Source organism: Mesoplodon mirus (genome assembly GCF_964341445.2).
Source record: "Mesoplodon mirus genome assembly, chromosome: 19".
Classification (NCBI taxonomy): Eukaryota; Metazoa; Chordata; class Mammalia; order Artiodactyla; family Ziphiidae; genus Mesoplodon; species Mesoplodon mirus.
In genome coordinates this window covers 46,044,165-46,068,485 of record NC_138995.1, presented here as the reverse complement: position 1 = coordinate 46,068,485, position 24,321 = coordinate 46,044,165, and positions in this window count along the sequence as shown.

Genomic DNA, 24,321 nt, shown 5'->3' with positions numbered 1-24,321 from the left:
CTGCATCCCAGTCCCCTGTGCCACCTGCTCACCCACATTTACAGGTGAAGAAGCAACTCCAATGCGCCAGAGCAGGGCGCCAGATAATCCTGTCAGACCCTTTGCATCAGGCGTCCGTTCCCACTAGGTGGTCAGCACAGAAAGCAAGCCCAGTCATTTCCTGTCATTTCTGGGAGGCACACCCAAATGCCTTGTGAAGGACTGAGCATCTTCTTAGCAAAATCCTCATTAAAATGCACTTAGATCCCCTTCCATAGAAATATGTATACATGTTCAGTGCACCCTCAGAGCCCTCTGAATGGAGCACACATGCATACACACATGCACACACACATGCACAAACATGCACACTCACACACACCATCTTAAACTGCAACTCAAACTGGCTGATTCCCAGGTTTACAGTCAGTTCTCTATCAAGAATTAATGCAATATCATGCACACACCATTACTGAAAAATTCTACGCTGTGTTTTGCCAAGTGTTCCTATATAACAGTTTTATCACAAGTCTGACAGCCTCCATAAAAATTCCAGGCATTCTATATCAACAGCCCTCTTTGTACTAAGTTATTAAACATTAAATTTTTATTCGTCATTTGTATTCTGTTATGCAAAATAAGCTCCTTGATAAGATGTGTCTTCTTAATTGGGCCCTTGATGCTTCTTGGATCGGAGTTGTCAGATTAGCTGGAAGAAGAGGCGCTGCGTTGAGCCAGCTTGCTACCAGGAGACCAATAGCTTTGTAACAACGATATTAAGTTAGAGAGGCCAAATGGAGGGCAGCACCAGGCTCAGGTGAGGGTTTGCATCTGTGCATGTCTTATGCTCAGGCACTTTTCTCCTGGCATCAGCAGGGCTGATGGAAATAGATTTGTTTGTTGTTTACAGCATGCAGCTGTGGGCAATGCTGCATGGGAGTTGTATAAGATTGAAGCAAATTTGTACTGAGACTAAAATATTGAGCTTTGCTCCCGTCAGCAGTCTCTGGAATCTTATTGTCGAAAACTTTATCTAGTTGTAACCTTCCCCAGGGTGATTTTCATTTGCAGCTGCCCCGTTCTGTCTCTCATCTCCCGTCCCCCACTGCCACCGCGGCATTAGTACTTAGCGGGGGCCAGCCAGGCCGGCCGGAGCGCAGCGCCTTCCTGACGGGGCCACACACGAGGGCCTGGCCACAGGGCGGCCATTTTCTCCGCCCAGCCCTGCCCGTGGCCGTCCAGCGCCACAGACACACATCCCACCGGCTGCCCGGCTCTGCTGCCGCACTCTGTGCACGAGCTCTGCTTGCTTCCCAGCCTGGCCTGGGCTGCCCGAGACCTGGCAGATCTTTGAGCGGGGAGAAAGCAGCTGACAGTGAATGATTTGTTTTGTTCGTGAGCCCATTTGTGTACCTTTCCTGAGATATTTTTAATCTTACTGTGTGAGGCCTGTTTGGGTTACTGCAAGTTTCTCTTGGTCCTCAGACACCATTGAGAGGAAAGGAAAAGAGAAAAGGAAAAACTTTCCAGGGACCCTGGGGTGATGTCAATTACTCAGTGGGGATACATGCATGGTTAGGCCCAGCGGACCAGGTGGCTGAGTTGAATGAATTTGCCCTGGTGAACCCTTTTGTGTCTTTAAAAAGCAGTGTGTCTGTGTCTGTGTGTCCGTGTGTGTATGTCTGTGTGTGTCTGTGCGTCTGTACCTGTGTGTTTGTGTATCTGTGTAGGTGTGTCTGTGTATCTGTGTGTGTGTGTATCTCTGTGTGTCTGTGTATCTGAGTGTGTCTTTGTGTGTGTGTCTGTGGCTATGTGTGTTTATGTCTGTGTATCTGTGTGTCTGTGTGTGTGTTTGTATATCTGTGTGTATCTGTGGGTGTCTGTATGTGTCTGTGTATCTGTGTCTATGTGTGTGTCTCTGTATCTGTGTGTATATGTTTGGGTCTCTGTATCTGCGTGTGTGTGTGTGTGTATCTGTATGTCTATGTGTGTGGATGCGTGTTTGTTTTCTGTGTATCTGTGTGTGCCTGTGTGTCTATGTGTGTGTATGTGTGTATGTATCTGTCTGTCTGTGTGTGTGTCTGTGTTTGGGGCGGGTGTGGGGAAGGACACTGGGTTTCTGAGACACAGAATACAACTCTCCAGTCTTCTGCAGCTACTGACCATAGTATCCAGGATGCGTTTGGCTGTTGGCATGAGGTTGGGGGATGGAGTGTGGTAAACCCTCTCTGACCTACTCTGAACCTCCTTGGCCTGACAAGAAAGAACCCTTCCTGGCCAAATATGCCTCCTGGCTGCAGACCCTGAGCCATATCTACTTCCCAGGCCAGCAGGAGGGTTGCTGCTCCATCCTCATGGAGACAAAGATGCCAGAAGGGAATAGGATGAGGGTCCCCAGACCCCCAGCTGGTGGCCAGGGCTCCCTGGAGTAGGACCTTCTCCCCAGGGTGGCTTCACCTTCTGGGTCATCCCACACTGATGTGTCCATGGGGCCTGGAGTTTGGCTGGAGCACTAGTGGGATTTTGATCTCTTCAGTCAAGTAGCTTTACTTGGAGCACGTGGTCTGGGTTTTCTGCTTCAGCAGTCCTTGGTTTTGGTCTCCTGGAGGACCTTCTCTGCTGAGCAGGGGCAGATCCGCACTGTGGGGGCAGGGGATGTGTCTTTGCACCTGTCAGATGGTGCCTGGGGACTTAGAGAGAGACCGGGTAAGTGGAGAGGCCTGGAAAGATGTGCAGGTGTAGCCTTCACCTGTTTGAACAGACCTTCGTCCCAATTTCCTTTCATCTGACTAAGGAACCAGTGGGTCACCCTCAAAATCTCTATGGTGAGAATAGAATTATTAGCTATGCCAATATTTGCCATTATATAAGTCATGCTTCTCTGAGGCTTCAAGAGACAGAATTTCAACTCAAACTTGTTTAATCTAACAAATAAATAAAAATGTATCCTCTGCCAATGTAAAATCTAGGAGTGGGGGAGCCAGCTTCAGACATGGCTGATGTTAGGTGCCAAATGATGCCATTAGAACCCTTTCTCCAACTCTTTGATCTTTGTCCCCCCATGTTAACATCACCCATAGGCAGGTTCTCTCCAAGCAGTGCCGGGATGACCGCCAGCTTACATTCTACCTGCTTAGAGATCCTAATGGAAACAGGGTACCTCACTCATGAAAGCCAAAATTACAGGGCTGATTCCCATTGGCCCAATTTGGATCATAGTCCATCCTGAACCAACCACTGTGACTGGGGGATGAAGCACTTTCAAAAGTGGCTGTTAACTGGATTTGCTGTGGTGATATTTTGCAATATGTACAAAATATCAAATCATTATGTTGTACTCCTGAAACTGATACAATGTTATAAGTCAATTATATCTCAAAAAAAATTTTAAGTGGTTAAAACTGGCTCACGTGTCTAGAACTCAGGTGAAGGGTCAGGCCCAGCATGGATTGAGGGTAGAGAAGGACTGGTTCACCAACAATATGAAGAGGAGGAAAGAGGAGAAATGTAGAAAGAACTGTCACTGCAGTCTTTGGGGGGAAGGCCCAGCCCTTCTGGCTGTGGTCCAAGCCTCTCTAGCCAAGCCGGCCACTGTGCCCGGACACTCTGAGAGGCAGGCCCACCACAGTGCTTGCTGATTCCCGTATGTGCTATGTGCCTCTAGACCTTTGGGTCCTTGTTCTTACAGATCCATCTGTAAGTAAAGTCTGCTCACCCATGACCCCTACTCCCATCTAGTTCAAGCCTGGCAGAAAGTCCTGCCCGTCCCTTGAGGCCCAACTCAGTGTGCTCTCTGAATATCTTCTCCTACCCTTGTCCCCCCATTCATCACCCTATGTTCTGCATTCCCAGGTTCACGATAACGTCACTCTCAGCCCAGTGTTTCCGCCTGTATGCTGCAGATCCCTGGAAGGCTTAATTCCCTTGACATGGAGCACCTGACATGGTGAACACTCAAACCAGTGGCTCAGGGTTCAGAGAGGTGAGTTCAAACCATCCAGCATTGAGAGCTCTAAGCTCACAGCCCAAGTGGAAGGGAGATAGAAGAGAGGAGACCTGTAAAAGATGAAAATTCCAATGTTAGGATCAAGTGCCCTCCACTTTTAGCCTCTCGGATAACATAACGAGATCTAAGTAGTTATAACTGTATACTACAGGGAACTCTACTCAATACTTTGTAGTGACCTATATGGGAAAAGAATCTTAAAAAGAGTGGATACATGTATATGTATAACTGATTCACTTTGCTATACACCTGAAACTAACACAACATTGAACTCAACTGTACTCCAATAAAAATTAATTAAAAAAAAAACTAAGTAGTGATAATATCTATAAAATTAAGGCCCCCACTGTCATGGAGCACAAAGAGATTTAATGGTCTGATTTAGCTCCCAAATGGACCCAGATTCACTGGGGAAATGCTGAGGCCCCCAGCCCTCTTGTCTCCCCACACACAGGCTATGAGAATGATGAAAAACAGACATTATCTACATTCTAAATACATATAGGTTAATGAAAAGATCACTATTTTCTGGCAATCCATAATTCTCCTGAGATAAAAGACTCCTTCCTGGACATTCCAGAGCCAGTAGCCACTTGGACTAGAGTGGCCTTGGTTTCAGCTCCTGGCTGTGTTTTGACATTTCAAATTTGTAGAGGTCATGTGTGCAGTAGGAATGGCTGGCTAGAACACAGATGATAATATTCCTGGCAGGCTCAGGCGCTGGAAATTCCGGTTTCAAGATATCTCATTATCTGCAGGTACCATAATGGGAAGCTGAAGGCAGAGCTGTCAATCACAGTGGAACATTTGGAAACACAGCCACCCCATCAAAGCTTTCCCTGACTTACCCCCTCTGCTCAACGAATGAGGGAAGGAATCTCAAAGAAAACATCTTGCAAGCAGTCCAGCAGCATCAAGTGAAACACTGGTGGGCTTGGCCATCTGATGTATACGGTGCCCTCAAACCACAGGCCATGTGAAGAGCCCCATAAAGTGCCTGCCATGCGAAGAGCCCCAGAGAGTGCCTGCCTTTCTCCAGAACCAAGCTTCAGGAAGGCAGCCCTGTCTGCAGAGGTGGCGCAGGGTCCTCTGCCTCCTTATCCTTGGAGGCTCACAGTGAGACCACACCATGGAGCTACAGCCACACACCTGCCACCAGACCTAGATGCTGTTCTGGGTTCTCTGCAAACTAGCCCAAATGGCTCCTGGCAGAGCTTGGCAGGTGAGGGATGGAGGCATGGTAAAAACCCAGGATGGTTCCATCTACACATGCAGAAGGTACTGGCAAGGGCAGGGAGTGGGGACTGGGAAAGGGTAGAGCCGTGGCGCTTTCCTTGTTTCGGGAGTTTGGCTTCATGCTTGGGGCTAGTGTTGAGAAAGTCTCAGCAGTTCTCAAAACAAAACTGAACTGGATGTACTATGATTTATTTACAAGGAAAAGCTGCCTCGAAGTAAATAGTCGAGAATGGAAGTAATAAGCAGAGGTTAGTTAGCAAGATTTTACTAACTTCCGTGTTGCTGGCCTCTGCTGGTGACTCCCAGGCATCCTAAGGACAAGACACAGAATTGAGGGGTTTTAGAGCTGGAGCTTCTCACAAGCATCCATGACCCAAAATGAATGGAAGAGCTTGTCTCACTGTTGCTCAGTGTTAAGTGGTGCACATGGACCACAGAGAGGAGTCACAGTGCAGACCCCTCTCTGAACAGACGGGAATTACCCAGAGTGCTCAGGGGCAGGTGGGGCCCCTTCTAAAGCTGTAGCTGCTACTCAGCTCCAGCCAACCTTTGCCAGGAAGAAGTGGTTGGCCAGGTCTTCCTGATTTTCCAAAAAAGTTGGAAATTCAAACTTTTATTTAATTTTTTGTTTCCAATTTTGGCAACTGATTCAGATTTTTTTTTTTTTTTTTTGGTACGCAGGCCTCTCACTGTTGTGGCCTCTCCCGTTGCGGAGCACAGGCTCCGGACGCGCAGGCTCCGGACGCGCAGGCTCAGCGGCCATGGCTCACGGGCCCAGCCGCTCCGTGGCATGTGGGATCCTCCCGGACCGGGGCACAAACCCATGTCCCCTGCATCGTCAGGCGGACTCTCAACCACTGCGCCACCAGGGAAGCCCTGATTCAGATTTTAAGAACAAAAAAATGAAAATACTTTGGACCTCCCATTTACTACTTCACCAATGAGAACTAAAAGGTAATTCCCAAATGATAGAAACCAAGACTATCACTAGGTTATCTCTATAACTGGTCAATAATTACATCCCTAGTCCTTTAAATTTTCCCTAAGAGAAAGTAACTTCAGTTATAGGAATGGCTTTTCCTTTCATATCGGTTACATAATTTTTATTCCTAATTCAGTGCTTTATTCATTCATTCATTTATTCAACAAAGAGTTGTTGAGCCTTTAGCTGTGTACCTGAGTCATAGGAGATGCTGCTAGAACAAAGATGGATAAAGCCTTCCTTAAGGACCTCAGAGTCCAGTTAGCAAGAGAGAACAGGCGCGGGAGGATATTTGCTGGATGGAATGTATGTGCCGAAGGCCATGCCCCCAGGCCTGCTGGGGTGTGGTTATTTGAGGACTGCCCCTCTGCCGCTTTGGGAAGGTTCCTCTGGTGCTTATGAGGATAGCGTAGGAAGGAGATAACCACAATGGAAAGTGAACAGACAGTGTTTGTTTATTCAAACCATGATGCTCACAGAAAGCTATGGTCACTTACCCTGTGTGTAAGAAATGGTAACTGGGTTTCCGGAATGAGCTATTTAGCCTGCAAAAGATGAGGCTTTGGGAAGGCTTGGGGTGAGGGTGAGGGAATGGAAGGGTTGACCACTTCCTCCTGGGCTGCCATGGTGTGATGGTCAATTTTATGTGCCTCTGGGCTAAGGGTTGCCCAGAAATCTGGTCAAACATTATTTCTGGCTGTGTCTGTCAGGATGTCTCCAGAAGAGGTTAGCATTTGCATCAGTAGAAGGAGGAAAGACGATCACCCTCAGCAGTGTGGGTGCGCATCATCCAGTCCATCGAGGGTCCGAAAAGAATAAAAATGTAGAGACAGGGCCAATCTGCTTTGTCTGCTGGAGCTGTGACATCCATCTTCTGCTGCCCTAGGACACAGACACCCCTCTCTCAGGCTTTCGGTCTCAGACCAGGACTTATACCTTTAGTCCCCCAATTCTTAGGCCTTCAGACTAGAGCTGAATTACATGTGGGTTTCCTGGCTCTCAAGCTTACAGATGGTAGACCAGGGGACTTCTCAGACTCCATAAACATCTGAGCCAATTCTCAGAATAAATCTCCTTGGATGTGTATGTGTGTGTGTGTGTGTGTGTGTGTGTACATACGTGTGTTTTGATGCATAAAATAACCAATGAGATTTCTAGCTATTATGGAAATTTTTCAAACAATAAAACAAAAGAGTGAACGATTTAAATACTTTTAATTCACTTCCATTTTAAATTTAAATATTGTAGATATTTGACTGTCCCTGCTACCTCCCCGCAAAAACAAGCAGGTGCTGTGCCACATCCCCATGAGATCAAGGGAGAGACGCAAACAACCACGCAGGCTTGGAATCCCTTGGACACCCCAACAGTGTCAAGGGGAAAGGTGCCATTTCCAAGGGTAGCAGCATGATAGGAGAGGAAGGCATGTCCAGCCCTTCCCTGTTGCTCTGTATTGGACAGTTTTCCTATATGTCAGTCCTTGAAAATAACTTGCCTAGAAGCTCTATTGGTTGTCTCACAATAAGCTGTGAAGAATGTAATTTTATTTTTTTTTTAATTAAAAAAAAAGTTTTTGGTCCTCCCAATCCCCACTCCTCCAGCCGATGATGTCACTGTCTCCTCCCCCTCTTTCCTTTATGTCTAATATTCTTCTCTCCAAGCCCACTTTCCTACTTTGAGAAACTCATTGACCCTTGTGGGTTATTTGTTGCTGAGGGTGTTTGCATGTGAGCAAAAGTAAAAGTCCTAGGCTGAAATCAATTCCAGTGGTTGAGTTTCAGTTGGCAGGGGAGATATTTAAGAGAGTCCTTTAGGATAGGGAAACAGAACAGGGTACTCTCGAAAGCCTTGAAGTCTCCCCAAGCAGGCAGCTGTCTGGTTGGGTGACACATCAAGATTTGAGGTCCCAAGAGATGAATATAAGAAGAAAGCACTTAATACTTTTTCACTCCATTGGTTGGATTTTATTCTGAAGTTTAAAGAAATTGTCCTTTTACCTCAAACTATAATTTGGTCTTGGATTTATTAACTAACTTTCACCCAAGAAGAGCCATTCTAAAGATTCCATAGCTGTTGACCTGGGCGAGGAGACCATTGGCTGAAGCCACAGCCATCATACCCCATCCACCCTTTCCCTGAACATCTTTTCCCCTGGCCATCTCCTCACCTCCTACCCCCAAACTCGCTTTCAAAGATGGTCTGTTCTGCCCCCATTATATCTGGAAAGTTACCCCATGCTAAAGAGAGTGTTTCCACTTTGATTTGATGGCCTTTTTTTCTTCCTCTTTGCCCTTTCAAAAAATGTGATAGAAGTCAGAATGGGTTCTAAGGTTGCCTTGAGACCAGCTGCATGTCCTTAGCAAGTTATATAACATCTCTGGACAGCAAATATGAAGATAACAGTAACTAGCCTGGAGGGCCACACTGAAGATCAAGTCCAAAAAGGCCCACAATGGCATTAAAATGCAAATAATGAAGGTCCCTCCAGCCCTTTCTTCTTTTTTCCTTTCTCCCTTTCTTCCTTCTTCCAAAGAAGAATCAGTAGAAGAAAACCCAATGCCAGCCAGACATCAAGACCAAATGATCATTTTACACCATGACCCTTAAAGGACCTGAACCAATGTCATTCCTTTATAGGAATGTGAGGCATGCAGCAGCCAGAGCTGGACGCAGCCCATTCTCCTGCAGCCTCAGCACCTCTGGCTCCTGAGCTGCCACCTCCTCCTCCCCTTCCTCTTCGCCAGGAACAGCCGAGCCTCAGAAGGACAGCCTCACGTTCCCGGACTCCAGCTCATGACCAGGAGGGAACACCCTGCATTATGAAAACCCCACCATAAAGACTGCTGCACATTTTACTTTTAAATGTTTAAATTGATTGATTCTTTCTGACAACATTTTCTTAAAGCCTTTTTTACCCTCCTAATGAATTTGAGCTCTTGCAAAAGGCGTGTGATTGACGGAGCCACAGGCTGACAGTTTCAAGCTTCTCCGAAGACTTGGGGTTTACAGCAGCCTCTCTGGGCCCAGGTGAGCAAGTGCGAAAGGGGAGGCAAATATCCAGGGGCTTTCATTTTAGAATATAGCTTCAGCTGGCAACATGCTTGAGGGTTAGAACCTTTTCCTGTATATGTTGCCCAAATAATTGCTTCAGTTTTGTGAGGGAGTTCACAAGCATTTCTTGAGTCTCCAGGATTTGCATGCTGGATGATGACAAGACCCAAAACCACTGGTCCCTACCCTAAAGATGCTCAGTCTTGCCAGATAACTAAACAAGAGAACACCAGCAACAGAGGATGGTCCTTCTGTAGGGTGGTGATGCCCAGGCTGGGACAGCACGAATTCAGGCTGCGAACAGGAGCTGAGCCTTGAGAGAACAAGATCGTGAGGAGTGAACAATGACAGGGAAAGGCACTTCCCCTTCATCCACACCTTTGCCCAAGTGGGCTCCTCAAGTTCAGGTGGTGCAGCTCCTTCACGGTGAGCTTTCTATCAGAGTTGTGTTGTCAGGTCTGCAGAGGGGTGCTATAGCACCAGGACTCAAACATTACCAGGCTAGAGTATCAAGGAAGTCCTGGAAGGGCACAGCAAAATCTGTGGGACTTATCCAACAGCCAACAGAGAGTCAGTGAGCACTTCTAAGGAAGGGGGTGGTACATGCCAGCCCATGTTTAGAACGCCATCTCTGGTGGTAGCATGGAGGGCCGATTGGAGCTGAGATAACCTATAGGTGGCCCTGCGGAAGGTCCAGGAGCACCCTGGCTGCTCTGTGAACTTGACATTTACTGGTGTTGGGGATGGGTAGTGAAAGGGAGGGCTCAGAGAAGATGCTCTGGTTTCCTTCTTGCATCAACCAGGTCAGCAGCCAATGAGTTTGGTCATGGGCGTGTTGACTAAAGTGTTGATGGAGCACCCAAGAGGATGCATTCAAAAGAAATCTGAGTGTAGTATTTAAGATCAGGGCTGAAGATGCTTCAGATTCTATTAAATAATGAGGCGCATCTGGATGTTTTTGGTTGAATCAATTACTCAAAATGGAAATACACTAATTCATGTCAAGCACACCCACTCAGACTGGTGTGTGACAACCTGTGTTTAGACTCTAAATTCATACCTCACTCCACTCCCACCCCAGTCTTCTATTCTCCTGCTGGGCCATCATCCAGTTGTTTTACCAGTCATTCATGTGTGAGCAGGGTGATTCTTTGCTTGGGAGGTGGCTATTTACAACATGCGGGTTTCCTATCTGTATTCCCTCGACCCCAGAACACACAGGTATGGGGACCAAGGAGTAGTCCCAGCTCCTGTGGTTTGTAGGCATCCTGTCAGGCACTGGATATGAACACACCTCCTAAACGAGAGGTCTGTGATGTTCACCTATGGAAGGATCTGCTGCTTTCCCTACATTTTGGGGTGACTTGTTTGATCAGATGTAGTCAGACAATCCAGTGTCAGTTTTTAATTAACGACTTTTAATTATGCATTTCATTTGCAGCAATGAAAAAAAAAACCCAGTAACCCACACACTGCCTTAGGTTAGCTCAGGTGACTGAATTGGTATTAAAAAATAAAAAAGGAGCTGGCAGGCACCCCGTCTGTGAGTCCTCCAGCAAATACCAAAGCCTTTTTGGAGTCAGCTCTACTCACTCCTGCCACTCCCCAGGCGTCTCTTCCTTCCTGATCGTCGAAGGCTCCTGCCACCTTATCATGGTTTAAAATAGGATGGGGCGAACAGCATCCTCCGCTCCACACTTTGTGCCTTCATGGGATTTCACCCAGAAATACAGGCATAAAAAAACCAGGAAGGTGCCAAAGACCCCTTTCCCTTCCCAAGGAGAAATCTGAAGCCAGAGGAAATGGGTGGGAAGGTCCCCACCAAAGTACCCTGATGGGAAAGTGGCCTTCAAAGGACCCCAAAGAAAACTCCGCCAAGATCCTGGGTGGGTCATAGCCTGTCTCCCAGGCAATACTTCAGAGAGTGACATGACGGAGCCAGTAAATTACAGATTCTTCCAGGAATGGTGCCAGAGAACTTGACATTTCACATTCACTCACACATTGGCAGCTGTCACAACGGGTAACAAAATGCAGGCACTACCTACAGCTCAATAGGTAGCCCATCCCCCAGAATTTAGACGCACCCATCTTCATCCCTGACAGCCCAGTGGCCAGGGATGTGACTCCAGATGCAATTCTGATGAAACATTACTGCATGCATGTAACAGGAATAGTGTTCTGTGAATGTGTAAGTTGGGCTTAGCATAGAAACTAGAAACAGACGGCTTTGGACCGCCTAGGTTTGGCTTCAGATATTTTTGCATTCTTCTGTGTGAGTTTTCTTACTGCTAAAATAGGGCATTGTCATTGAGGATAATGTAGAAAATTCAGATGAAAGAGACAAAGAAAAATGTGAAAACATCTATAACCTGCTACCCAAATATAATTATTATTTTTTTGTTTTAAATCTTTTGATTTATTGATATATATATACAGTAAGAAATAATATAATATATAATTAATAAATACATACTACAGTATAGTATAATATTTCATACACACACACACACACACCTTCTCTCCTAAGTTTAATGGCACCATCAGTCAGAAGAAGCACCATAGATTCTTTATTGGGAGAGGAGGACACTATGTTAAATGAAAAGAAAAATGTTTTGACTCAAGAATAAGATTTTCATTTATCCATTCCATTTCATTCTGATTTATTCTTCTAAATCACCAAGTTATCAAAATTTGAATCTATGCTTTCTCTTTTTAAAATTTTTATTAGGGTATAATTGATTTACAGTATGGTGTTAGTTTCAGGTGTATGGCAAAGTGAATCAGTTCTATATATACATATATATATATATACTGAATCTATGCTTCCTTCACATTCAATTACGCTTGGCCATAAGTGGTAATGCCCCGCTTCGTGGGAGTGTTGTTTTTTCAAAACCCACATTGGTGATCTTGATTTTGATATCTTCAAACACTTTTATGATTGACTGCCTATCTTTGAAGTACATCAAAGTATATTAGGGCTTGGTCTGCATTTCCTATTTGATTAAACTTTTAAATAAACTTCCCCCCACCTTAATTCATCCATGTACTCTTTGAAGACAAGGGTGTTCTCTTGAAAACCAGTTGGAAGCTTTAGGCAGATATATGTTTGGTACTAAAAGAAAGTCCTCCCTGAGTTAGACACCCAGAGCTTTCCTAACTGTGAAATTCCTTCCTCTATCCCTAAGGACCTGGGAGTTTCTACCACCTGTAATTTCATTGTCAGGCATGTGATGGTCCGCCTTTTTTGTCCAGTTAAAACATTGGTTTCACTTAGTATGATAAGTGAAGTAAGTCAGACAGAGAAAGATATCACTCATGTGGGATCTAATTTTTTTTTAAATGATGTAAATGAACTTATTTACAAAACAGAAACAGACTCACAGACTTCGAAAACAAACTTACTGTGACCAAAGGGGAAACGTTGGGGGGGGATAAATTAGGAACTTGGGATTAATATACACACACTATTATACATAACATAAAATAGATAACCAACAAGGACCTACTGTATACCACAGGAACTCTACTCAATATTCTGTAGTAAGCTATATGGAAAAAGACTCTGAAAAAGAATGAATGTATGTATATGTATAACTGAATCACTATGCTGTACACCTGAAGCTAACACAACATTGTAAATCAACTGTACTCCAATAAAATTTGAAAAAATAAAGTTAAAAAATTGGTTTCATTCTGATTCCTGGTTGCATCTTTCTAAAAACATTTTGATTGACAACCAGGGGTCCAATTTTAAGTTATTCTCTCTTCATGCTGTCCCAGTGCTAACGACTCCCAGCAGAGGTGAGATTCAGACAAACAGGCACACTTCCATCCAGAGCTGAGTTTGCCTGTGTACACCTAATGACAACCATGTCTCAAGGTACTGACCAGGGGCCAGCTGCTTGGTCTCAGTACTGACTGTAAGAGTCAGAGAGCCCATGTTTGAATCCTGGCTGACCACTTACTGGCCTGAGACCTTCGGCAACTTTTTTTTTCCTTCGGCAACTTTTGACACCAGTTTACGGAGACTCTGTGAGAAACAAAGTCACAGTAGCTTAGCCTGGAGCCTGGCACATCTCACAGACTCAGCAAGCACTTTCTCTAGCAGCAGCAGTGGTTATTTTGTGATGTACCTGTTCTGGGCTGGTCTTTGTTCCAAATGCTTTACCTGTGTTAACTCATTAAATCCTCACTCCTGTCTGACAAGGCAGGGGCTGATATTATCCACATTCACAGAGGAGGGGACCAGGGTGTGGTAGAGTTAAGTAATTTGCCCTATGTTACATAGCTAGCAAGCAGTGAAGCCAGGATTTCGCCAGCTGGTTTGGCTCCAGAGCCCTAAGTACTATGCATACTCTACCTATGTAGAATGTGTGCATTTACATAAATCTGCATTATATATGCTTATATTATGCACCCTCTTCCATCTTCAAGTCTCCACAAGTTCCTACAGCACATTCTTTGTAATGGCAGCAGTATAGCCTACTGTATGCAAAGAGAGAAACTTATTGCTTGATGCTGAGCTCATTTGCAATGTTTCAGTATTGTAACTAATGCTCTGGCAAAAGCTTAGTGGCTAAATCTTGACGCACACCTATGATTATTTTCTTAGAGCAAATTGTTAGATGTGGGACTGCTGGGTAGGGTGACCATCCATCCTGGTTTGACTAGGACCAAGTGGTTTCCTGAGAAATGGGACTTCCATTCCTAAACCAGGACAGTCTTGGGCAAGCCATGATGATTTTAGGTCACAAGAGATTTTTGCATCTGTTATTTGCGAAAATCTTCTGATGATTGCAACCCCTTAGGCGTAAGGTTGATGTAAAAATGAGGGAGGAAGAGAAGAAGGTCTGTCCAGATGGCCGTTGGGATTACCATGGGGAGTTTGCATGTTTGTGTTCTGAAGGCATTCATTGGGGGTTTGAGGAGGGGATACAATGAAAGTCACAGGGACCAGTGAATACAAGGAGGACTTTGACATCAAGGCACAGAGTGTCAGAAGAATCAGAACCAGAAGAGGGCAGGGACAACATCATGGCCGTTTCATGAAGCCAGAGCCAGTGTGGCCAAGAACAGGGAAGCATGTTTGAGATGATGTCAAGACCTATGTCAGTTTTTTTTATTTTTTTAAACACCTTATTGGAGTATAATTGCTTTACAATGGTGTGTTAATTTCTGCTTTATAACAAAGTGAATCAGCTATACATATACATATATCCCCATATCTCCTCCCTTCCTCCCTCCCTATCCCACCCCTCTAGGTCAGTTTTTTAAGTAACCAAGTGTACTGATCCATGCTGTGCTCGCTTTTTCATCGGTTCATTTCAGCAAATATTTACTGAATGCCTCCTCTGTGCCTAGCACGCTGATGGTTGCTGGAGGGACAGAGGAGAAGAAGTGTCTCTGAGAAAGTGATTTTCAGAATTTGTGGCACCCTCCTTGCTAGACACGCAGATCCTCATGTCGTCTTCACTTAGTCATTCATTAGACAAATATGCTTCTGGTACCAGGCATATGACAGGTTTCAAGGGATGTATAACCTTTCTCCTGCTAAAAACCTTCTTAGGAGAAAATCTGTTTTCAGCTTTGGTGAAGAAACCCTTTCAAACCTAAGATCATCTTTAAGTATCTCAACTTACTTCAAGATACTTAAAATACTCCTTTCCTTGTTAAGAAGTTTTCAGAATCAAGGAGCAAGTAGAGAAGACTTCGGGGGAAAGTCCAGGGAAAGCCCAGCCCCACGGTGGGAAGAGTCAAACAGCCTCATGGAAGGAAGACCCAGATCTGTTCCTTTCCAGGTCTAAGCACCAGAGGAAGGACACCAGACGCGGAGAGATGTCCAGGTTGCCAGGTTTGGGGAGTGGTGAGCATCTAGTCAAGGACCAGGCCGATGCCTCGTAACACTCTGCTCCATTGGCACCCTCCCTAACACCGTGCAATCAGAGGGCCTACCAAGAGCATGATTTCCAAAGTGTAAATTTCTGACCCTACAGTTGCAGGAAAGGCATTTATTCTGATGAAGCTAATATTTATTAAGCATCCAGCAAGAACTTGTTTGTTCCAGAAAGGCAGTTGGGCAGACACCTGATTTCATTAAGCTCTGCAAAATAAGTATTAATATGTTAGTTTCTAAAAGTAGGGTTGAAGATTGCCCTACGTGGACCCCACCATAAAGTAATTGCAGTCCAGTCTCAAGGGGCTGGTTCAATTTAGCACGTAGCCGTCCCAACTTCCCTCCAACCCCGAGACCAGGGGGACTCTGCCTGCTTTTCTCTGGTCACCAGGAGCCAGTCCAATGGCCCATCTCATCCTGGTCTCAAACAAGCACAGAGGTTCCTTCTTCTTTACAACTTGTCTACTGTGTGGCCGATCTGAGGGGTAGATCTCCCCATCCCCGCAGAGGGCTGGATGCTAGGGAGAGACTCAGGGAGACCTGGGTTCTCCCATCTTCTTGGCATGGACTCTGCCCTATCGAGAACATTAAGCGCACAATCGGGTGAACATTCTGTTACCGTCAGGTCATAATCAAAAGTGGCTCACAGGACCTGTGTGCAGATACTCCCAGGACGGTTGTGTACACACTGCATCATACCTGTTTGCATTCTTAACACTCTCACACCTTAAACTCCAAGCCTGCTCTGAGCCCCACCTGTGCTGGGTACCTAGAGAGCCCCCTGAAGAATGTTGCCCACGTGTGCCTGCCCTCAGGGACCTTGGAGGCACATGTCGTCCCAGTCACTGCAGTCAGAATGCCAAAGGCAGCAGCATCTCTCAAAGCCGCAGAAGTGGCTGGAGACTTGGATCAAGACGTGGAGCTGAGAGCTCCCGTCCAACTTGGAGCAGGGACGCGTTAGCCATGAGCCTGCTGTCCAGTGTCAGCTGATTCGCTGTCCTGAGCAGTCAGGACATACTGACGACTCCTAATTATGAACATTTGTTGAGAACTTCATATATGCCACGTTCTGTTCAGGGTTGCATATCAACCCTAAGGGGTGGGGGACCAAGGCTTGCAGAGGCGAAGTCACTTGATCAAGGTCTCACGGCTAATCAGGGACAGATCTGAGACGCCAAACCCAGATGGGTGACCACTGTGCTCTCCTGCCTTTCCTGAACTTCACGAGAGGCCCCCAAATCCCAGCTAATGGCTGACATCTCGAATCACTTAATTTTTTGTGTTTCAGAATGAGCTATAAATGGCTGGCATTTGAAAATCAAAATCGACATCATCAGAAGTATAAAAATAATGAGGTGGGTGGGAAATGGCACACTGCGTGTGTGAGCCGTTTGCACAACGAAAGGAGGGGCCATTTAGAGCCAACAAAGAAAGGGCTTTTCTCCAGCCCCAGATAGAAAGCCATCTTCAGTGTTAGGGGAAGGCAGATTTTAAGTAGTTACACTTATCGTAAGCTTCCTTTCGATTATGGCAAAAAGTTTTCCTTTAATGGGAGACTTTCTTATAAAAGGGAGAAAAGGTAGATAAAATGAGCTCGGCATTCTGGTGCAAATGATCTTTTCAGGAAGCCTGTCGTCGGCCCAGGGCCCGTGCTCTGCATCTGCACGTCCGCCTGTGTTTCGTGGGGCCTTTTACAGAGCGGGGTCTCTGAGGCTGACCATCGAGGCGCGGCTTATTATCTCCCGGAAGCACATAATGTGTTGCAGCGAGTGACTGCATTACGGCAGGCCCCTAAATTGTATTTGGACAAAGAATAATTGAACACTGGACAGAATAACAAATGCCCTGGTCGAGTTTGCTTCATGGGTTTATCGTGTTGTATTAACATGATAGAAATATGAATACTTAAATCTTATCTCAGGTATAGTTTATAACTGCATTAATCATTTAGTGTATTATATATTTTTCATGTCAGTAAGATTGTGAGGAAAAGATTCAATTTTCACAGCACAGTCGGAGAGTGTGTTTTAGATAAGTACGAGGCCAGGATTAAACCACTGCAACATGGCTCTCAATTGCAGACCCTGTAAAGGGAAGGTTAGCATATATCAAGCAATATTAAGCAAGATCTTTCAGGCTTTGGGGAAAAAATCAGCAAGCCATTCGATGCCATCTCCGTGTTTGCCTGAATCAGATAAACACTTACCGACTTTTTACTTACATGTGATCGGTCCAACTGGGCTGGCAAAACTGCCGTTTTTCCAGGCCTGATGCTCTGGACTTTGCAGTGTGTGTGCCAACTGCTGACTTCCTGTGCCCGTCTGGGCAGTGGCTGAGTGGTCTTTTTGATTTGGCGCTTGCTGGAAAGAGCCGTCACTGTCAGACGTGCTCTCCATCTCAAGGGAACGGTTCCTCCAGAAAGGCAGCACTGGCAAAGACTTTGCGGGGGGCGGGGTGGGGGCAGTGCCTCCATGTTTCTAAAATAACTGGGTGGGGAGGGAGGCTGCCTCCTTCTTTCTACAGGTGATAGATGACACATTGCTTCCTACCTGGCTAAGTCCTCGAGAGTCCTGCCAGCATCACATTAAATCTCAACAGACATTCTTACTGGAGGCCGCACAATTTTTCAGATCACCAGCTTCAATCCATTCTGATGAGAGGCTAAGATGGGAGAACTTTGTTTTTTAATATAAACTTTCTGAAATTTCAGTTCACCCCGGCAATGTCTTTCTAAAAACCCTATCAGAGGTTTGTCACGGTTGGTTGTGTCCTTTAAGCCCTTGTGTTTGCCCAGCAAAGGGAAGCAGAGGTCACGACACAGAGTAACTTATTTCTCAAAGTTTAGGAGAAAATCAAAACAGCAGGCCATAGAATAGAAAGGTGAGATGCAAAGACACAAATCACTTCCCAGTCACAAAAATTGCCAAAAAATAGCAGCTTGCAGCTGTGCACAGCAGGGACAGAAAACATTAAACACATGTTAAATAACAAATAGGAGACTTAAATATAGCTAAAAATGGACCTTATTCTGAATAAATCATGCAAGCTGCATCTTAACCATCCTGAGAAATGTAATGGATCATGTGAAATCTGCCAAATTTGTATTTAAAAAAAAATCAATAGCGTGTGCCTCTGCTTTTAAAACGACATGCTGTTCAGTTCGGGGAAGATGTTCTGTGCTCTGTCGTCCCCCACTGCCCCCCAGAAGTCCCCACCCCCCCTCCACCGCCCATAAGACTACAGCTGGATTTAAGAAATTTCACTTTAGTTAAAGACAAGCAAGACATGCATTTGAATAAGTCTATGTTTTTTTTTTTTTTTTGGTGGATAAAAACTATTTAACATTCACTTTGCACTGCCTTAGCATTTCACAAAATTGTTCCCTCTTTCTTTTGAACATGTAAAGGAGTTGGCTCATCTATTCTGAACCATTTTTTGAAAACCACAGAAGTTCATTTCTCTGATACTTCTCATCCATTTTTAGCCTCCACTAAAACATAGCCATTGCCACTCGGCCAAAGAGGCTTTATCCTCTCTCCTTCACTGTCTGGGGAAGAGGGGGGGTGCATTTGCCTTTTATGATGAGAAGACCAAATAAATCTCCAAGCAGAGTATTCAAATCAATCCTGCTGGCAAGTCTCCTTCTCTTGAAATGTTTGCTGCCTCTATATTTCTGTCTTCAGATTATTTTCAAGTCCTTTGGCTTGCCTTCATCACGGAGGGCCATATTCTGGTTTATCCCACGTGTGTCTCTCTTCGGAGATTAGTGTACCTTTAATAACATGAGAGAGGACTTTGATGAGAAACTTCTTAACTCTGCCTTTATTTTGTCACAATACCACATTTTTGGCTACAACCGCTACACACACACACACACACACACACACACACACATACACAGTCACGTGAACACACATGTATCTATTTCTTGAAGGAAAGGTAGCCTGTGGTCTTGCACTTCCCAAGGCAGTGCTATTACATTGCTGTTTGATGTATGTTTTTGGTCATCAATAATCAGTAACCAGGGAATCCAGTGTGAGGGCTGGGGTACGCTGAGCGGAGCCACCTGAGAAAGCAGAGGCACTCCTTGCCCACCTGCCCTCCGTGTGACCCAGGGGCAGCCTGCACTGACACCAGCCTCTGTGCCTAGCATTTTCTCCCAGAGTTCTATTTTCATTCAGAATATTCATAATACTCCCTTAGCATGAACAGCAAATCCGTGGCTTTGAGGGCAAAAATATACATGCGTGTAAAGAGAAGCAGAGGAAAAAAAAAATTTAAGAAACAGGAAGTAAGTCGAGTGCTGCCGGAGAGCATGGAGAGGTATGCTGAGAATCCTCCTCCCGAGGCTGCTCTGCCCTAAGCCGTCCTTGCTCAGCTCATACAGGGAGCATTTCCACCGAGCTGTGCTCAGACGGGGGCTCTCCAAAGCCAGTAATGCTCTGATGTACTGAGAAGTCATAAATATGGAATACAGCACCGCTGCTCCGTTTCCTGTATTTCAAGGATATGGGTGGAATTACAGATGGTGGTATAAATAGTGACGAAAAAAGGGAGAAAGAAATGTGAAAAGGAAGGAAGAAAGGAAGTCTGGTAAAAAAAAAAAAAGAAGGAAAGAAAGAAACAAAAGAAGGGAAGGAAGAAAGGCAGAAAAGGAAGGAAGGGAGGGAGGGAGGAAGGAAGGAAGGAAGGAAGAAAGGGAGGGAGGGAGAGAGGGAGGGAGGAAGGAAGGAAGGAAGGAAGGGAGGGAGGGAGGGAGGAAAGAAGAAAGAATTTGATGTGTAGCTTGGAAGTCATTTAGCGTCTAGTTGCCCCAGAAATATTATTTCCAGGAGAGGAGCCAATGGATGAGCACCATCTTCTCATTGGCAATAGAAAGGAGAGAAGATGGGTTTACCTAGGCAGTGATAGCCCCTCCTTAGAGAAAGGTCTGGTCCTCTATGGCTGTGGGAAATCAGTTGGGTTTGCTCCTTTGCCCTCCCACCATTGGCCACAAAGAAAATTCCCAAGCTGATAGCCACCCCTCAGGATTCCCCACAGGCAAATTAGTTTTGAATTTTCCTGTGGGGGATTAGCTCAAAAGGAAGCAGTAGAATACTATTATTTGCAAGGTTGGTGGCCCACCTCAGCACGGCCCTATTTTAAGACCATATAAAAAAAAAAAAAAGAAAAAGAAAAAAAGGAAATGGAGTGTGTTTGCAGCAGAAAACCCAATGCAAAGCTGCATAGGTTAATAAGGTAACATCTGAAATGTACCATTAATAAGACTCTATTTCTGACTTTCCTCCCCTCCCCCATTTTGAGTCCCACTAAAGCACTTGCTTGTATGCTTTCGTTTGGCTTTAATGGTCCTGGAGATTTGGGGTTCATATTTGGCTTTGTGTGCTTTTTTTAATCTGTTCCTTTCTCTTATAATATTCCTCCTCTAACTTGCCCGATGTGATTCATTTCTTTAAGATCTTGTTTTATTTTTAAGTCATCAATTACTCAAACTTCTTGGGCCTATCTATCCTCAGCCATCTGGACCCCATACCTTATTTTAAAGCATGTTCAAATAATGACAACCTTCTTTTCTCAATTAATTTATGGGCTGTGGGGACCATTTTTCATTCGTTATCATGCACTTCCATTTGATCTCGCCTATCTTTCTTCTGCATCTGCAACCATGGAGTATAAATCTTCCCCTCCAGCATTGTCATGGTGTCCAAGATATATAGGTATAACTCCCTATTAGTTCCACAAAACTGACCTTAATTTCTAAAAATGGTATCAGATGTGAATAAAGTTTGGTAAGATGATTTGTTCTGATTTACTTTGTACCACTTATCTTTGAGTTTTCTTCCTAGTTTTCTTTTATCTAATTTAGACAGTAGAGTCTTGCAAGCCGGGTTACAATTTATCCATTACCTTCCTGCCAATGCTGCTCCTTAGAGAGATAGGGCTGGGAGATTTTAGGCTGTGGATAATAATAATGTGGCCTGTGGACATGCTTGAGGTTGGTTTGTGTTGTTTTCTATTTTATTCAAACTGACCTCCAAGCTTCAATCTCTTTCCTATTTTGGAAATGTGAATATTTTCCAACAGCATGCCTATATCAAGTTATTAGATATTGGATCTGAGACTTGCACAATAAAATTAAGCACGCATATCCAAATATCTCTTCTCTTCTGATGCTCAGCGGACAAACAGGAGTATTGGAAAGACCCCATTCTCTCACCAACCGTTAGGAATGGCTGCTTTTGGATGTCTGAGGGGCTGTGACTTACAGAACAGAATCTGTGTGTGTGTGTGTGTGTGTTTGTGTGTGTGTTTTGTGTTACATAAACAGACTTCTGTCCAAACTAAGGAATGCCAATTAAGCAAAAACCATGGCCAGATGTTTATTAACACTTCTCAGGTTCACAGGATTTGGAGAGTGTGCAGTTTTCATGGACTAATTTAAGAAGGGAAACACCTTTATTGGAATAATGGCCAATTATAATTGCCGACTTTGCCTGTTCCTTTTCATGCTGGTGGAGCTGGGGGAGGGGGTCCCTCTTGGTGGAGAGATGAAGCTGGCTCCGGAGGCACCACGGATTTGGGTGTGGCTTTTGAGCCACATGCAGGCGCAGCATGGAGTTGTGAAACACACCCCACAGACACACAAAATGAACCTGTCAGTTTGTTATGCAGAACGAGTTTTTATTTTGTTCTCTTTCTTAATCACATTATGAGTTTACCTGGTGCTCACCTTCATGGGCACCTCTTGATATGGGGGCAATCAGAGCAAACCCTTTGCCAAGCAGTGGAGCATCTCTGGAATGCCAGCGAGCAGTGAGACAGGAAGAAGGGCTGTCAGGCCTCAGCATGATGACTTCACTTGGGGCCCAGATTCAAACTGTGGAGTAATAAAACTGAATAGCACCATATAAAACTCCACGTTTCATAAGACAAATATTGCTCTATGCATTCATGTCCCTTACACTATATTAACTGTAGGAAGAAATGGAAACAGTTTTAGTGACCCCCTGGGACCTATAAAGGCTATTTCTGAGTCTGAATCTTGCTGTTTAATTTAATCATTTATTATATTAATATTCAAATGGGCTGCATCTTATTAGCTACTGCAAAGATGTTAGTCTGTCTGAAATAAATACCTAATTATGCTTTTGAAGACAGGGGTTCTAAAGACTTTGGTATGTTTGTGCTAATAGAACAGTTCATTTGCAGATTTTTCTGCAGAAATCAGCAGTTTGAGGCTTTTTTCCCCTCTCTTTTAAGAAAATAAAAACAAGGATTGAATATACATTGAGAGGTTTCAATAGCAGTTCCTAGTTCCACGGGCTCCTGGGCATCCTTGGAACTAGGGTTTTTGCTCTCGGTGCCCAAGTGAGGGTCCACCTTGGAAGGACCAGCACTCTCAGCTCAATGACACATTAATACAATTAAGTGTTTTCACCAAATGACTATGAAAATAGATAGTTCAAAGGAAAAAAATAGATATCCTCTAGAAAATATATTTTTTGAGTTCAACATGCTTTTATTTTTTAACATGACTGTTTCATTATTTTCTACCTGCATTTCAGTCTCTCTCTCTCTCCCTCCCTCTCTCGTTCTCTCTCAATTCCCAGTGCAAAATCAAAATCTTATGTAGGTCATTGATTTTTACATCCACAGACAATGGATACCAGCAACTTGCAGAAATCAGACTGTGCCATTTGGAGATACTGCGCAAAACAAGAAGCCAGCACACCCTGGGGGTGGGGCGTGGGGACCGCACACCCGCGGTGTCTCCTCGGGGTGTGTTTGAGGCCAGAGGCTGGCAGGATCCATACGGAGTCGATTTTCCTAATGCTGAGCATTAGCTTCATGAGGATGGATTATGCCGCTGGTGTAATATACACAAACGGTGATGATAAATTCTAAACTAAATGTATACACTGCATTTGGAGCAGTGGAGAAATTAGTGGTAAGTGCAAAAGTTACAGTCTGAGAAACTGGGAATTACACGTTACTATCTTTCTAAAGTAACTGCCTCTGGATTTGCAATCACTCTTTTTTTTTTTCCTAAGATTACTGAAATGGTGTACCTGTTAATATCCAATTATCTGCTTCACATTTTTTTTCCAGATGAATATTAGAACCAAAGGTTAAAGGCCTGCGCGAGTGGCCAAACGACTGCTCCCTAGTCAGGGACAGTCTCGGTTCCCCCTCGCTGACCTCCGTTTAACCTTTAAATTGACCTAGAACGAGTTTATTTTCCTTCTCCTCACATGGATGGCTGTCCCAGGAGAGGGGACCCCTCTTTTCCTGGGTGGATAATTACATTGTGGCTGAAATTTGCTTTCAACTGCACAGCGCTGTGTCATCCCTTGTTGTGTTGACAAGTCTCCTGCAGGCTCGCCTGCACACAGCCTGCACTCTCGCTGCCCCCAAACCACGTCCATTGTCTCCACCCTCCATCCCTTCTGTTCCATCCTCACACCTGCTGCATATCCGGTCCTGGTCGGCTGGTGGCGCTGTGTAAGCAGGCCGCTGGGAATCACAGCGGACCCTAAGGCTTTGCCCACAGGGAGCTTGCTTTCTGGCAGGATGGTCACAATTGTTGAATTTTGATCTGCTGTGATCTTTAGGCTCTCTGCCTTCCCGGTAAAGGAGGCCAGGCTGCAGCTGGGATGGTGGGAGGAGGAACAGGGAACAGGGCCGTGAGCTGTCAATCAACGGGCGCCATCCTCCATGCCTCTCCAGAAACCCAGAGGAAGCACAAGCCCTGGGCGAAAGGATTCACACACAACTTATGGGTTGAGGGAGTCCGCAGTGAAATCTCCGACAAGCCCATCGGAGGGCTCTGAGGGACCACAGGGTCTGGGGCTGGAGACCTAAGTAGATCAGGGCTGCTTGGAGCTTGCTTGGCCTTTCCCCAAACCTCAGGCCAGGGCACCACATCACCTGCATCAAAAACCCCAAGGACATCCCCAGGAGCTGAGATGCCTCATGGTGGCCAGTCTTGAAAGTTCTCTATGGGATCCCCTGCATTTCCCATGGAGCCTTCTTAAGGCAAATAAATAATGGAAGACCTAGTCAGGCGTACCAGGAACAAGAGGACCCATGGGCCCAATGCCCAGGCTGCCAGGGGGAGGAGGAGGGAGGTGGGGTTGAGAGGGCAGGCAGAGGGTGTTCCTTCTGTTC